At 44.8% G+C, this 16,000-nt stretch overlaps 1 protein-coding gene across 1 annotated transcript in view; it reads right to left on the minus strand.

Moving 5' to 3' along the window:
- Positions 1-11,968, minus strand: part of CSGALNACT2 (chondroitin sulfate N-acetylgalactosaminyltransferase 2) — a 34,665-nt gene extending 22,697 nt beyond the window's left edge. The window contains exon 1 of the mRNA XM_074590389.1: positions 11,843-11,968. The gene's annotated coding sequence lies outside the window, so the exon portion shown is untranslated. The remainder of the gene's footprint in view (positions 1-11,842) is intronic.
- Positions 11,969-16,000: the final 4,032 nt, after the last annotated feature.

A 16,000-nucleotide genomic window follows, 5' to 3' on the forward strand; every position in this document is an offset into this window, starting at 1 on the left:
CGCATTGCTTCATGGGAGAGAAGATGAAAGCCACTGTCAATTTATGGAAACAAGATCTATTTCAATAAAACCAGCAGAAAAGCTAAAATAATCACAAGATATTTTTAGACCTTCCCGGTTTAATAATAAATCCTGAAGAATTTGAAAGTTGTGCTTATACACATTGTGACCACTAGCCATGGTAAATCAATCACATCAGGCAAAAGCAGCAGCTTATTATTTTCAACTTCTGCAAGTTTAGAGCATAACACACTTCCAGTTCATCACGACATGCAAGTTTAGCTTGTAAGCACAGAACTGCAGCTTTGCTACTCACATTATCTGACTGAGACGAAAGTGAATTTTTCTTCCACCTACCTCTTATGACTTACATCAAAATTTCCTTGTGTCCTCCTGTACCTTTGCAGCATTCCCATTGCATGGCATGCTACCTTGGCACGCTCACATGGACCAACCTGTATAGGGTAATACCCGCAAGGGCACACACCAGCACTCCTCAAACAGGACAGGGCAATTCTTACAAAAAGTTATTTTTCCACACATTGCAGACGTAAACCAGAAGTCCATGAGTTAAAAAAAAATAAAAAACCCAACAGCAAAAAAGACGGCCTCTGCCTTGGGAGACTAGGTGACAAAATCAGCTCTTCATCAGATCTAACTCAACTCCACAAAAAACCATGGTCCTTAATTCTTATAAACTTACCAGCTCAACCTGGCTGATAAATGAAAAACAGTTGAATTCAGCTTGTGTCCCTCTGTCACGCAGCAGACTCCAAGCAGTATCAGATATGCAGTCATCTGTGTTTCTGCAGCCAGCCTCACCTGGCTGCTCATCAACTAACAGCCAGGGAAAACGCTGAGCTATCAGTTTAGCACTGCTCCCATTCACTCACAGGTTGGGGGTTTTTGTCTCCCTCCACTTTCTTTGTTATAAACTCCCACTGGCAAACACTGCCAAAGCCAGAGTCCCACGGAGAGGGGCAGGGGGATGACAAGGACTGCACACTGATCACTGAGCATCTTCCCTCATTTTTAATTAAAGACACAGGGGAAAAAAAAAAAAACCAACCCACCACACAGCCAACACAAGAACTACTGCCTGCATTATACGCTCTCTACAACTACCCAAAAGGAGGTTGTGGCGAGATGGGAGTTGGTCTCTCCTCCCAGGTAACAAGTGATAGGACAAGAGGAAATGGCCTCAAGTCGTACCAGGGGAGGTTTAGATTGGATAACAGGAAAAAATTCTTCACCTAAAGGGTTATCAAGCATTGGAACAGGCTGCCCAGGGAAATGGTTGAGTTGCCACCCCTGGAGGTATTTAAAAGACATGTAGATGCAGTGCTGAGGGACATGGTTTAGTGGGTGGACTTGGCAGTGTTAGGTTTTTGTGGTTGGACTTGATGATCTTAAAGGTCTTTTCCAACCTAAATAATTCTATGCCTATGAACAGCATGTGATGAATTGTCAAATGCTTGAACACATCTGCAACAGGTAACTTCAGGCATTTGTTTAGTTCCTAAAGGGGAAGGAAGAAAATTCATGCCTCTGGCACAAGGATCATAGTAGTACTCAGAGTACAGCAGGGACTAGGAGTTCAGGCATAGGAACCTACAGGAAAAAGCTACTTCAGTGATGGGTGACAACAGTCACAGGATTTATTACTCAAAAAATAATATTCCCTATACAAATGGTTTATTTTACAAAAGTAACACTGTGTTTTTGCCAGTAGAAATGCTGTGCTCCAAAATAAAATTAAGACTACCCCTCCACAAGTTTCCACTGTCATATTAGAGATTCCAGTACACGGGGAAGATACAGGGTTTCTTATCTCCCTTGTTTCATGCAATAGATCAAACCACTCTCAATGCTAGAGAGAAACTTTATCAATAAGAAGTTCTGCCTTTTTGCAGGCTCCGATCCTGTTTGCACTAATTGCATCTTTTCAGGAGATGCAACTGAAGCGGCACACTTTATACCAACCTTCTTTAAGAAGAAAAGATCAAAAAGATTAGGTTTCATTTTAACAGTGGAGTTTAATCATCATAAGATTGAGTCTACCTATGTTTAGCCTATGAAGGTCAATCAAGCAGGTGTTGCTCTTTGCAGCCTTCCCAAACCCTCTCTTGAATTTCATCCTCAGTTTCAGCGAGTTCACTGCCATTTTTGTTTTTGTTTGTATTGTTTACAACACCAACACAGACCAGCAGGGCAGTGCGAAGGACCTGTCCTGCCCCGCACCACGTACCCCATCCCCACCCTGCGTACATGAGCAAAAGATAAATCAGATTGCCAAGCCGAAAGCACAGGAAATAATATGGGGTTTGTTGTCTCTGTCGTCAGTGCTACAGCTACCATCGCAGAGAAAGCAGGCAGCAGGTGAGATCCAACAACCTAGAAATGGTGATGGCTTTGCCAGAACAGGCCCTGGAGAAAGCAATCAATGCTGTCATCCTCAAATAAAGGAAACGTTAACTGTACTGAAACGGCTAAAATGCAATCCTTACGTAACCTACTGTGAAATGACAAGAAAAAAAAGGCCTTTTGCTGAAGTGGTTTTATCTTCCGTAAGTTAGAGAAGCAAGCAAATTATCGTCTGTCCCAGCACTTGTTGTTCCTACACAAAACTGAATCCATTACATGGTTAAGTGGATAAATGAAAGAACAACGTTATTCACAATATTTACTTTATACCTAATCCAAAGTAAGCAATGAGCTTATGAATAGGAGGCCTGCTTTGGCTTCGGTGAAGCCAGAGCAAGCCCATTTGTCTGGAAACTGCTGAATTGAAACTGGAACTTGAAACACAACCAGCTACACCTTAACTAATCTGGTCAGGATCATCCTATTTCAGATAAGGCCAGGAAATAAGAGTCAACTCATAGTCACTTTACTGTTTTTATGAAGAGACATCTGCTCGGCAAGAAAGAAGTTAGGTAAAATGTCCTCAGTAAGGCTAGCAGAAGGAGTTCTGTTTGTCTAATGGCTTGGTTTTAAATTATTATTGAGTAACTATGCCAAATGACACACTACCTTCGGCTTCCGTAAGATAAATAACTTTTCTATTTTACACATCTTTTCCTATAGTTTACGTTATTTAGCTTGCTGTAGGTACTATTCCCCTTTCTAAATTTGGCAAAAGCCCCACAAACTCCAAACTTAGAGAAGTAACTCTTCTTCCCCTTATTGTAAAGGAATGAAAGGAACAGCAGTATTATATGACTACGCTTATTTTGCCTACCCTATACATTGTTGAAGTTCAGCATAGAGATGGGAACAAAAGCACAAGTAGCTACCTCAGTTCAGTTATCAGGGAAGCACTTTCTACTAATTCCTAACATCTCATAAAAAATAAGTCACTTTTTACGTAACTAGTGATCCTAGCTCGGCTTTTATTTTCACTGATGCCATTTGCTATTCATTAAAAAAAAAAACCATACACTGAGAATGACTGAAATTGTCCATCATGGGAATGGCAGCAGACAAAAACAAAGAGCTGAAAATGATGTGGCTTTCCTGGCATTACTTCACCTAAGTACCACATCTAACTACGTTCGCAGAATCAAGTCGTCTTCTGTTTTCTCACTTCTCTCCAATTGTCATCTAATTCCCTACGCATGGAGATTGAGACAACGTAGTTACTGTACCCTGAGCATAGTGAAGATACATATGCCAATATACGTAAACTTCTGTGCTATTTTTAAAGGATAGTCATCACCCAAGTTCACACAGAGAGCCCGTGCACGATCTCCTGCTGTGGGAGGTAAGGAGAGAGGCCACGCGCCCAGCTTCCTTACACTTGTGAAGCACATCTGGAAATGCTGTAGGGCAAACCAGATCCCCTCTCAGGCTCTCAAAGGTACTAACAGGTGGGTGTCACATACAGATTTCTTATTTTACCCTATGAAAAGAAGAGATGAAAAAGGACAGTTCTTCGCCAGGGTGCTCTTTCTAACAGTTGTACAGATAATTAGCTAGCATTTTAAAAACAGTTGGAGACTTAATGCTGTGGAGGAGTTAGAATATTTTTTTTTCCTTTTCTGTAATTTTTCTATTGTAAGTGCTACACTGCTTTCAAGGAGATAAAAATCCAGGTTATGATGAAGCTGTAGCAGTTGAAGTGAAAATAGCAAGAAGCTGAATTCTGAAGTGCACCTGACTTGCTTAAAAAGACTTTCAGACTTACATTAATATCTGCCTTAAAAGCAGAAACATATAAAGGCAATTGATTTAAATTTCATAAAAAAGTTTCATTGAACAACTGTGCACCAAGTGCTACCACCGCAATGTTTTACTTAAAAGTTATGACTTATTGCCAAATTTGGGGGGGGGTACCCTGGACCAAGTAATATTTGCATAGAAATCTCTTCATCGCAAGCTTGAAGAGCAATAAAACTCCTGAAGTGACCACTGGAAGACATTTCTGTGCATTTTGTCCAACTGGTACTTTGGCTTGAGAGTTTTAAAATGCCTAAAACAAGTTTAAAATACAATTTGATACAGAAATCCTGAGAAAAATGCTGCCTTGAAAATCAATCACCCTAAAGTTTTTCTTAAATAAACTGAATAAGTTAGATTAAGTTCACATGTGGTATTCAAAACTGGGCTCACTTTGCTGTTCCTCAGCCCACAAATCTGAGATGGAAGGAGGAACAGACCCTACAAATATCTCTAGAATGGCTAAAAATCAGCATAGTAGTTTAGGTTCTGCTTTCAGCACGACGTATCAGCCATGAATGTCACCAGAAGTGAAAGCTGGATGCCAAACGATTGAGAAACATCTGGTGCATTCCAGAAGCACAGCTAGATTCACTTATGTCATCTGTAATTTTTCAATTTGACATTATAACTAAGCATTAACTTACTCTTAAAGGACTAGCAATACCAGGCTTCACTGAAAGCAGAGAAGCTAGCAGCTTGTCAGAAGTCTTTTTTTTTTTTCCTAAAGTTGCCTTGCATTGAAAAATACACCAGTATGAAAACTAGAAACCCCAAACACTCAATACTTTGCACTACCCTGCTCCATCTCTCTTAGTTTTGTTTTTCAAGTCCCTGAAGTCAGTCTTTGGACCACTCGGACCATCTTTCCTCCTCTTCTCTTCAGGAAGAGATGATCATGATTTAGGGGGGAGCCAAGCCAGGAGTTTCTGAAACCTCTGCCGAATTTTTGCAGGTTCCTTGTGCCATGCTTCCATTGTGCTCATATTGCACAATTTTATTTTATTTTTTTTCTAGCTTTGCTTCCCAGCAGGGACATAGGGGTTGTTACCACAGACACTTGTCACAAACTATTCAAAATGCCACATTTGACACACGGTCCTACGGCAGCAACTTGCATTATGCTGTTTGAACACTGGCTTCAAGTTTTGTTTGTTACCTTCTCCTCTTGTCCCTTCAGACAGTCAAAACCCCAACACACTTCCATCTAGGTAGGTGAAACTCTAATAGAAGCTCAGGACCTTGCACAACTAAGGAGCAATTCCCAAGGGTTAAACAAAAAAATAATTTCAAAGCCACTGGATTATGTCTGAAATCTGAAAAAAAAAACCCAACAAACCAAACAAAAGAAGCCATCTTAAAGAAACATGCTTAGTAGCACTTACTTAATAGCCAAATCTAATACAGCATTTTGGATGTTAAACTCAGTTCTGTTCCAAACCCTGGGAGCATTGGGGCAGAGTTTGCCCGGCCGGCACCAACCGCAACCACACGCGTCCTACTTTGCAAACTGTACATTTCTTCTTCAGAAGACTTCTATCCATATCAGGAGCTCCCAGATCACATGAAAGATGGACTAAACTCCTATTACTCAGCAGTCTTAATTTCCACTCCGCCAGAGCACCAGGAAGCCATGCAAGCCATCTGCTGCCCCTGGGGCTGTGAGTCCTATCAACAGCGCTGACAAGCCTCTTATGATTTTTGACACCGCTGCTTGGTGAAACCTTTAAGAGAAAGTGCTACCACAAGCCATCCACCCCCCAAAAAAAAGCTATCACCCAAAATGCTCTTCCAGGACAGATTTTATTAGCCCTCCACATAATTCCAAGGACTCCAAACCGTGCTTAAGACTAGCATTTTGTGCTACAGAACACATGCTTGTTTACCTCATTTCCTCCCCTTTAACGCAGCAGTGTACCCAACGAGCTTCTGTTGCTTCCTGTGCATTGCTGCTCAACTCCTGCCCTTGCAGCAGCAACACAAACGCATCCCAGAACTGTTGTTTAAGTATTATTTCTACTGTTTCTATAGAGAAGATACACATATGCAAACGCCAGACGCAGACTGGAGTAGCAGAAACTCTGCCTGGTTAGCTGCCTTGCTACAATTAACTGTCACACGTTAGATGTCACGGGATATGCCCACGCCACATGCAGACAGAACTCTCTGCAGCACCTCTGCACAGCAGCACCCTCACAGCTTCCTGCCACTACACACCTGTGAGCAGAAACTGTCCTTCCACGTCCTTCTCCTGCAACTGCCATCTGAAAAAGTATTAGGGCCCTTTTCCATAGAACAGTTTGGGTTGGAAGGGACCTTAAAAATCACCTTGTTCCAACCGCCCCTGCCATGGGCAGGGACATCTCTTCTAGACCAGGTTTCCCAAAGCCCCATCCAGCCTGGTCTTTTCCTTACAAGATTATCTGGGACTAGTCACCTTGGTTTCCAAGTCCTAGTATGTTAATACAAAACTAGCCTAGCTTTGTATCCAACTTTTTGAAGAACCTGGGTATCCTACATTTTTGATCTTTTTTGAAAGCACTGGGCTTGACAAAAACCATGATTAACAGTGCAGACACATTAACCTCCTTTTGTGGTTGATGTTCATTTGTCAAAGTTAAATACGAGAAGCAGGTATCTATACAGGGATTAAAAAAACCTAAGCTTTTTAGCAATTCTACTTGGAAATATTTAATAAGTGCAAGTATTGTATTTCTAAGTCTATCTTTAACTCCTAGCTATTCTACGTCGTATTGTTTTACCTTTGAACACGTGAGGAACAGTCTTGAGTTAAGTTCAGCTCAATAAGAGGACTGTTGCCTGTGACAGCCACTAAGTATGAGGCAGGACCCATCTCCAGAGGATTCATTAGGCATGAAAGAATTTTACTTCTGTTCTACAACTGCAATACCAGTTTCCTTTAATTGAAATTCCCTGCAGTAGGCTAGAGAAGAGTAAAATTAGTTCCCTTAGTTTTTTGGGGGAAACAAGTGCCAAATGTGCCTGCCCACCCAACCCTCTCGTGACATCAGTCCAGCCGCCCCCCAGCTGCCGCGACAGCCGTGCTGCTTCAGCTCTGCAACTTTTTTCTTTAGTCGCCTGTTGTGCACTTGCACTCAGACACCCACCGGCAAACGTTGTTACCCCTGCACCTATCCTTAGGTCATTTCTGGCCATAGTAGAGAAGCTGATGGGAAGACTCACTTTCAACACCAGGAGGACAGGTGCTGGTCTGGGCTTTCCAGACAGCTGCCCTAAAGTGACATCCCTACCAGAAAGCCCAGTACCATAAAGGAGAAGGATCCTCTTCCAGAAGCTGCTTCACCAGTGAAACAGCATGGCTTAGTACAGGGGAGGAAGAAAGGGCAAGAAAAATAGTGAGACAGACCTGCCCTTTGTCACCCACACACTCCACCGGTAAAAGACTTGTTCAATATGAAGGAGGAAGAAGGTGAAAGAAAAACACGGGCAGATCTGCCCTTTCTGCCACCCACCAACACAGCTGCCAACAGCAAGATCCTCAAATGCAGCTATTGAGCAGACATGCCCAGCCGCCACCGCAGGGCGGAGAGGCAGATGGGGTCCAGACCAAGAACTCCCCAGGACCATGGTGGGGGCAAAAGGAGGCGATTAGACCCAAGAGGAGCATGGTGCTGGAAGGCACACGTACTGCAGGCAGACACGAATGAGCAAACCGGCTAATCACGATAGTTATTTCTGATTACAGTTGGAGATGATTAAGAATGGCAGGAAATGGTTAGATTTAAAAAAAAAAAAAAACAAAAAAAAAAACTCCATGCATGATTTCCTCACACTACAGCTTCCTCGCCTCAAGTCATATTTGGATGCTCTGAACTTCGCTTTGAAACGCTGACACTCCATTGATGCTCTTTCCAAGGCTCACATTTGCACTCCCAGCACCTGTAGTGGCTTGCCAGCTTTATCAGCTCGCAAAGAGGAGTGTCAGAGCATTTGGTCTGTGAACAGGAAAAGTCTTAAAAAAAAAAACCAAAACAAAAAAAAACAGGCAAGGTAAAGCAGAGATCATTCCAAGATATTCTTCCCACCATACTCCACTCTGAAATAATTGTGGAGCGAGCGTCTCCTGGCAGCCTTACCACACACGGAAGAGAAGCAGCACGGACAGCCTCGCACCAGCATAGAAAGACTACGAGTTTCTCACACATATTTTAGAGTGCCATATTTTCATGTGCAGCAAAGTCTTCCAGGATTAGGAAAAAAGGCTCATTTTCCTTTCCCCTTGAACCTCTGATCTTTAGTGACTACATATAGCTTGCAATGATTATCTACTTACTCTTACTTTTTAAAAAAAAAAAAAAAGTAAGTGACCATCCAAGCCACCAATTTAGATGAGACACACAACAAGGTACAAGATACCCAAGAACTATTATGCTGTCTAACCCGTCTGTCTGCATTTTTAGGCATATGCAAGATACCCGCAGCTTTGCTGTAAAAATTTTTAAACAGGCTTAGATAAAAGCAGTAGCTACATGTACCTAAAAAAGGCCTCAGACAGTATCCTGTCCCACTTCTTTTGCACAAGACGACACTTAGGACAAGGAAGGCTGCAACTTGCAGTAGTGTTCTTGCCTTCAGAAAGATGTGTGTGTGTGTGTGTGTGTGTCCCCGAAAAGAGCTTCATAAAAATGAAATTAAGAGTATTAAAGTCACTGCACACTTTCAGCTATTTCTAATAAACAATAACATTAATGGAAGTGCTGGGCTTTTCTGATGATCATTCAAAATGAAACTGTTCTGGCAGACAGTGAAAAGTGCCCTTCTGCAAATTCTTCTTACAAGTTGTGGCTATAACTCAGAAGTAAAACTACATTCCCATTCCCTCACAAAGCACTACATTTCTGAACATCTTGTTGAGTTATGATTTCATTTTCCCATTTCCAGCATGAAGCTTGCAAGAACATAATTAGCTGCATAGAAAAAGCACAGCATTTTTTTTCTTTCTTATAAAAGCTATCATGCTCCTGAAACATTTTCTTTCCATTATGCCCTTTGAGAACCCTTTTTTAAAATACTTTTTTTTTTTTAAATGAAGTATTGTGCTTGAAATCCCTGTCTATTTGTGATTTTATTTTTCCAGAAACAAGATTATTATAGCCTCTTCCCATACTTTTTTTCTGTAGGGCTGGTCCTCTAAAAGGGCAGAAGACACATGAGCTAACTGAAAGCCAGGGCATTATCCGTTCCAGTGCCACCCAAATCCTTATCCAAAGCCTGAGTTTCATCCCACCTCCATGATCCTGCTTCAGCATTATTTAAAGAGAAAATACTGCCAGTCATGAAGCTTGCTTCACAATGACAGACTGTTTCAGAGCTAAGAAAAATATTGTGCAATTTGTCTTCTGCAGTCAAAAAATCCTGGCCTCATATTTCTCATACCCTCCCTCCCCCAGGTTTCGTTTTAACACTTTTAGAAGTTCAGGTCATTTCGGTGATGCTTTTTACAAAGAGGTCCACAGAACACTTCTGGCAGGCGCAAAAGTAGCAGATTGTGGTGCAGGGTAGAAATTGTTGTGCCAGATACACTTGTGGGTTTTCCTGGCAATGGACCACAGCTACTTATCGTTTAACTATGCCCTCAGATGATGTTTCTCACTGACTTGGGAAGACCCATATCCCGGGGCTGGAACTTAAAAGCAAAGAATCTAAATTCAAGAATAACTTGGTGCAACTTCAACCTTGATGCAGCAGCCTTAATGTTAGGTTTGGAGTTTTCTGTTTCTTTTGTTTTGTTTTCTTCCCCCTTTAAGCCTGAGGAAGGCACTAAAACAAAGTCATGGGACCAAGAAGGGAAAGAACTATTCACGATCAACTGATCCTAATCACACTGAAGATTTCATGAGTTTCCTCCAGGAACAGACAAGCTAAACAATTTCTATTTGTGCCGTACAGTCCTGTACTTCAAAATCATTGTTCTTCCTTCCATTATCAGCTTACTGATGGTTTAGGACAGTGGTGCTGTGCTGTAGCAACATTCAGTGTGGGTGTCCCGATCCTTACGATAAGGACTTACTGGCAAGAGTCTCCCATAAAAGCCTCAGGGTATAATTGATGCCCACAGCTAACACCCCATCCGCAAAACACATCTACCTCCATTGACAGCTACTGGGAATACTTCCAAGCCACTGTCTCTAACAGCGTTTGGGGACTCACTATTTAGGCTAATAAATAAAGGGAAGCCAGAAGTTTCCTTTAAACACACTGAAGCAGGATAGGAACTTTCAGCTAGTGCATGCTGGAAAAGAAGAAACTGTCTTACTTGCGGGCCCCAGCACTTACAGCAAAAAAAAAAAAGAGAATTTTTACTGTATGACCTTAAGCTTGAGGGATATTCACTCTGTGTTAAAACAGCCTCACTCCTTTTAGCAGCTCTTCTGTGTTACCCATCAGAGCAATAGAAGACACTTAGTGTCTTCATCCATCATCTACAAGCTTAGCAAGAAGAGATCGGTGTCTCAATTTCCGCCTGATAGAGGGATGGTGAAGAGGTGGAAAGAAAACACAAACAAACTACAAAACCACAGAATAAAGTAAACGTTCATTAAGCAGATCTGTGTTATACTTCACTGAAAACACCTAGTATTAAGTTTTTATATACTCAGCTTTAAAAACGGCCTTGTAAATTGCAACCCCCCTCCCCCCGTTTCTGCTTTGGTATTCCTCCTATACACGAGTTAGTTTTCAGGACTGGTGGTTTCCAGGACTGCTAACAATGACACAATTTTACTTTTGATGCTCACCACCAAAACGTTCCGACTGTCACAGTTCAGGACAGCACGGAATTGACTGAGCAGGAGCCCGGCTGACAAAGCGCAGCAGACGTAGGCCACTCGCCTAAATAGCCCCCTGAAAAGAATTAAGTGCCCTCTAATCATCCTTTCCTCTGTTTTCTGGGGGAGTTGGTGGCAGAACTGGGCTTTCTGGCGGTTTGCGCTATTTGGGCTGCCAGCGCCGGCCAGCCCGCGCCGCGCAGAGGGAGGTGACAGGCGGCCCGTCCCGGCCCGCTATCGCCGGTCGCGACACGACGGAGGGGGAGGCGGGAGCGGGGGGAGCAGCGGCGGTGCCTCCTGCGGGGAGACGCGGCCCCGCCGCGCCCCCAAACACGCACCTCCACCGCCTTCCCAGGCCACCCAACACAATGGAAACGCAGCCGCCAGCGGGAACAGCGATCAATTTTATTGTGGAGATAGCGCCAAGATAAAAAAAACAAAAAACAAAACAAAACCCCAAACCAAAACAATTAGGTTTGCGGGGCCCCCGCCACGAGGACGATTAGGAGCAGCTCAGATTAGCGATCCCATCCGCTTATCCCCCGGCAACGCCGCACGGCACCCCCCCTCCACGCCGCGGGCCGCCCCCGGCCCCGCAACGCTCAGCGCGGCCCGACCCGCTCCCGGCCGGCAGCCGGGGACGGACCCGCCGCGATGCCGCTGCCCGCCGGCTCCCGGAGCCGCTTCGCCCGGCGGCAGGGATGAGGCGGCGGCGCCGCCACGGCCGGGTGAGGGAAGGAGGCGGCGGGCGAGGCGCGCCGCGGGCCGGGGAGGGGAGCGGGAGGGCCGGAGGGGCGCGGCGCGGCCGTACTCACCGGGCGGGCCCCACCACCGAGCCGCGGCCCCACTTCCTGTGCGCTGCGAAACGAGCGGGCGGGCCCCTACCGCCGCCGCCACCGCCCTTAAAGGGGACGGCACCGGCCGCCCCCCACCGCCTCCGGGGCGGGACCGGCCTCCGCTACCGCCCCCCCGCCTCCGCCGCACGTGTGGCAGCCCCCGGGGGGGCCGGCGGGGCCCCGCGGCCTCCAGCACCTCGCACCCCGCCTCCCTCCGCGCGCCCTGAGGCCTGGCGCGCCCGGGGCCTCTCCGCCCGGCATCCCGCGGGTGGGCCCTGCTCGCCCTGAGGGGCTGTGGGCCCGCCGCGCTCGGCCTGTGGCGCTGCTCGGGCCCGGCAGGTGTGCGTAACCCTGGGGCGCAGCGTCCTCCTGTGCCGGGTCCTGCAGCTGGGCAGCCCCCGGCATCGGTGCGGGCTGGGGGAGAAGGGATCGAGAGCAGCCCGGACGAGAAGGGCTGGGGGGCGTTGGTGGGTGAGAAGCTGGACGTGAGCCAGCGATGTGCGCTCGCAGCCCAGAAAACCAACCGCATCCTGGGCTGCATCAAAAGCAGCGTGGCCGGCAGGGCGAGGGAGGGGATTCTGCCCCTCTGCTCCGCTCTGGGGAGACCCCACCTGGAGCACTGCGTCCAGCTCTGGGGCCCTCAGCACAGGAAAGACGTGGACCTGTTGGAACGGGTCCAGAGGAGGGACACAAAGATGATGAGAGGGCTGGAGCACCTCTGCTGTGAGGACAGGCTGAGAGAGATGGGGTTGTTCAGCCTGGAGAAAGAAGGCTCGGGGGAGACCTTGTTGCGGCCTTTCAATACCTGAAGGGGGCCTACAGGAAAGCTGGGGACAAATGTTTCAGCAGGGCCTATTGCGATAGGACAAGGGGTAATGGCTTTAAACTAAAAGAACATAGATTTAGACTAGATAGAAGGAAAACATTTTTTACAATGAGGGTGGTGAAACACTGTCACATGTTGCCCAGAGGTGGTAGATGCCCCATCCCGGGAAACATTCGAGGCCAGGTTGGACGGGGCTCTGAGCAAACTGATCTAGTGGAAGATGTCCCTGGCCATTGCAGGGGGTCGGACTAGATGGCCTTTCAGGGTCCCTCCCAACCCAAACTGTTCTATGACTCTGATTCTCTGGGTACAACCACAGCACTACACAAGTGCAGAGAGCAGCCGCTGCTGTGCCAGCCGTGGAGATGGCCAGCTAGCAGAGGTCTAGCAGCAGCGCAGTGAGGCCATTTTTTCAAATGTTAACAAAACTGTAGAATTGTGATGTAGCCCTTATGCTGGAGATGCAGGGTGTACAACAAGCGGAATTTAGTGATAATTATTTTCTTCTTACCCAAATATTTATGTACAGTTCTGTATTTCCAGAAGAATATTTCATTAGTTTTTAATTTAATTTTATTTTATTTTTCAGCAGGGCTTGACTTGAAAGGAAGCCAGGCTTAGTATCTCATGCACTTTTCAGCCATGTGCATGAGGGGTGGCCTTTAACAGCTTAAAAGGGTAAGATTAACAACAGCTTAGGAAGCGGGTGAGGTATTAATGGTCTTTCATAACTATTTATCAAATGTTTCTGGCCCTGCCCATCAAAAATGGAGTTACACGCATGCAAAAGCAAGTAAAGGCTTATTCTGTAAAAACCTGCACCCCCCACTTGACAGCACTCTGCTGATTTGCCCGTGACCACCCACCTGCCTAAAAGGTAGGCACTAAGTGCTTTACAGAGCGGACCCCCCAGTGGTTTCGGCAGCAGAGGCCATCTCCTCTGTCACGTTATTGCTCTTTCGAGGTCCGCACCCCACTCAGCACAGAGCAGCCCTTTGTCTTCAGGCAGATGGAAACCCGTTCATTCACAAATAGCTTCACCGCACAGCCTGGGAGGGGGCTGGGTGCCCAAGGGCCTGGTCTGTTCAGTCTAGATTTCAAGCCCTCAGAGAACAAAGGTCTTTCCAGGGAATACCTCAAATAAACAGTGATTTTAAATAGACAAGGTTTTTCCCTATGGACTGGGAACCCTCGTACTACTCCGCAGTCAGGCTCTGCTTTGCTGTGCTGGCCCATGAACAGGAAAAGCACACTTGGCTGGTGTGACCAGCCGTCCATGCGGGCACTATCCCGTCCTTTGAAGCTTTTCATGAGGCTGGATCATAAGAGTTAGGTATCCATCAAAAATATATTTGAAGACGCTCACGGAGAGTTACTGGAAAGTTTTAGATTTTCATGTATGCACTCCTGAAAGTAGGTAAATGTGGGTTCATTCTTTTTTTAAACCAGTATGTAAATACACTGCTATTTTAAACCTGACCTTGTGCGAAGTTTCAGTGTTGTGCATCACAGATGACTTACAGAGTACCCCTGAGCTCCTGCTTGTCTTCTGTGCTGTGGTAAATGGGTAGGTGTTTACTAGACGCCCGTGTTATTTTACTGATAGCGGAGACTGCAGTGTTCTGTAGACATAAAATTATTTGGAAGTACAAGAAGATAACAGAATGGAATTAACTGAAATTACTGATTTCATTTACTAATGCTAAAATGTAGATCTCAAACAAACTCTGACACCCACTGTTTGGTCTGTAGAGAGCAACCAGTCTCTGAATATCGTCCTTCAGGCTTCCCAGGTCCCTCTTTTCTGCACAAGAGCTCATTGCCACTGTGTGGGGAGATCTCTACAGTGCCTTACAGACTGTACACAGAATGCTTTTTCTTTTTCTTTAAGCACCAGTTTCCTCTATTTACCAGAGATCCTTCACTTCCAGAAAGATTTATTTTTTTCTTCAGATTAAGAGAAGGAAAGAAGAATAGGTTTCTTAAACTCTAGTAATAACAACTTGGGTATTCATAGTTGCCTTTGTATAAGAGGTCTACCAGGACAGGAAAAACAATGTTTTTGCAGTAATGTTGTGTATAACTTCCTGACTCTTCTGTCAGAATGAGCTATTCCCAGATTAGACATTCCTTCTTAACTCAGACCTATATTTATGCTGACAAATGTTGTAGTTCCTATTTGGTGTTAGTCTTACAGAGGAATTCCTGGGTCGTTTGTGAATAAAGCAGGCAATAAAACATTTAGCTAACGTCTGTGTTTTAAGACACAATTCATTTCAGCCTGGGGATTCTCCTTTGAGAGGTATTTGCAGACCTCCTAGCATCCAAAAGCAGTTAAGTGTGTGTATATATATATAGGTGACACAGCTTTGAATTTTATTAAAATATTATGATAGGATGATTATTTTAGAGACGGACTTTAAAAATGCTTTGCAAAACTTTGGTAAAGGCTGTTCTTAAATTGGTACAGCTAGGAGAAAGGAAGTGACTGGCAACAGCTGATTCGAAAGAGTTTTCCAGAACAGCATTAACTCCAGCCTTTAGTGGTTTTGGGGTTTTTTCTTTTCTTTTTTTTTTCTTGCCCTTTTTTTTTTTTTAAAGTGTATGTGTGGGCTGGAGGGGAAGAAACAATAGAAAAAAGAGAGAGGAGCTGATCTGAGAACATGAAGCCAAAGTGAAGGAGTAATGTAAATGAGACCAAAGGAAAAAAAAAGCAATCCTTCAACAGTGGGTATTTTTGTTCTCTTATCCTCTCGAGCTGAAATGAAATGTGTATGTGGAATAAGAAAAATGGTCTGTTATTTTGCCTGAAAATTCAGAGCTTTAATTGCCAAACAATAGTCATTAGTTTGCCTTGACACAGGGCTTTTTGTCAAATACCACAGCTCAGCCTTACCGATGGCACAATTCCAACACCATCCCATGTGAAAGCTGCTTTCTTTATCCTTGTTTTAATTGTTGCGAGTTATTTGTAACAGATATTGAACAACGCAACCAAAAGTATAAAGAATTTGCAATAGCCTGAAATAAACCATCCTACAGTATTTTAATCATCTTGTCTTGATTTATATTTTCTTTAAGCTTTTATTCTAAATTTTGAGCTTTTATTCTAAATTATATTCCATAATACTTTGTCGGTGGTCCTGTCCAAATACATCTTGTTGCTGTGGGCTATGAAATAAGGGGTCGTAGGAGCAGTGGCACGCTACAGTACAATTAACTTATGTCTGGCCTGGGAAATGCTGACCTCGGCCTCGGCTTCTGCTGACGACGCTGGAGCGTGAGCATCAGCCGGGTCACCGAAAGGCTGA

Source organism: Larus michahellis, chromosome 6 (genome assembly GCF_964199755.1).
Source record: "Larus michahellis chromosome 6, bLarMic1.1, whole genome shotgun sequence".
Lineage (NCBI taxonomy): Eukaryota > Metazoa > Chordata > Aves > Charadriiformes > Laridae > Larus > Larus michahellis.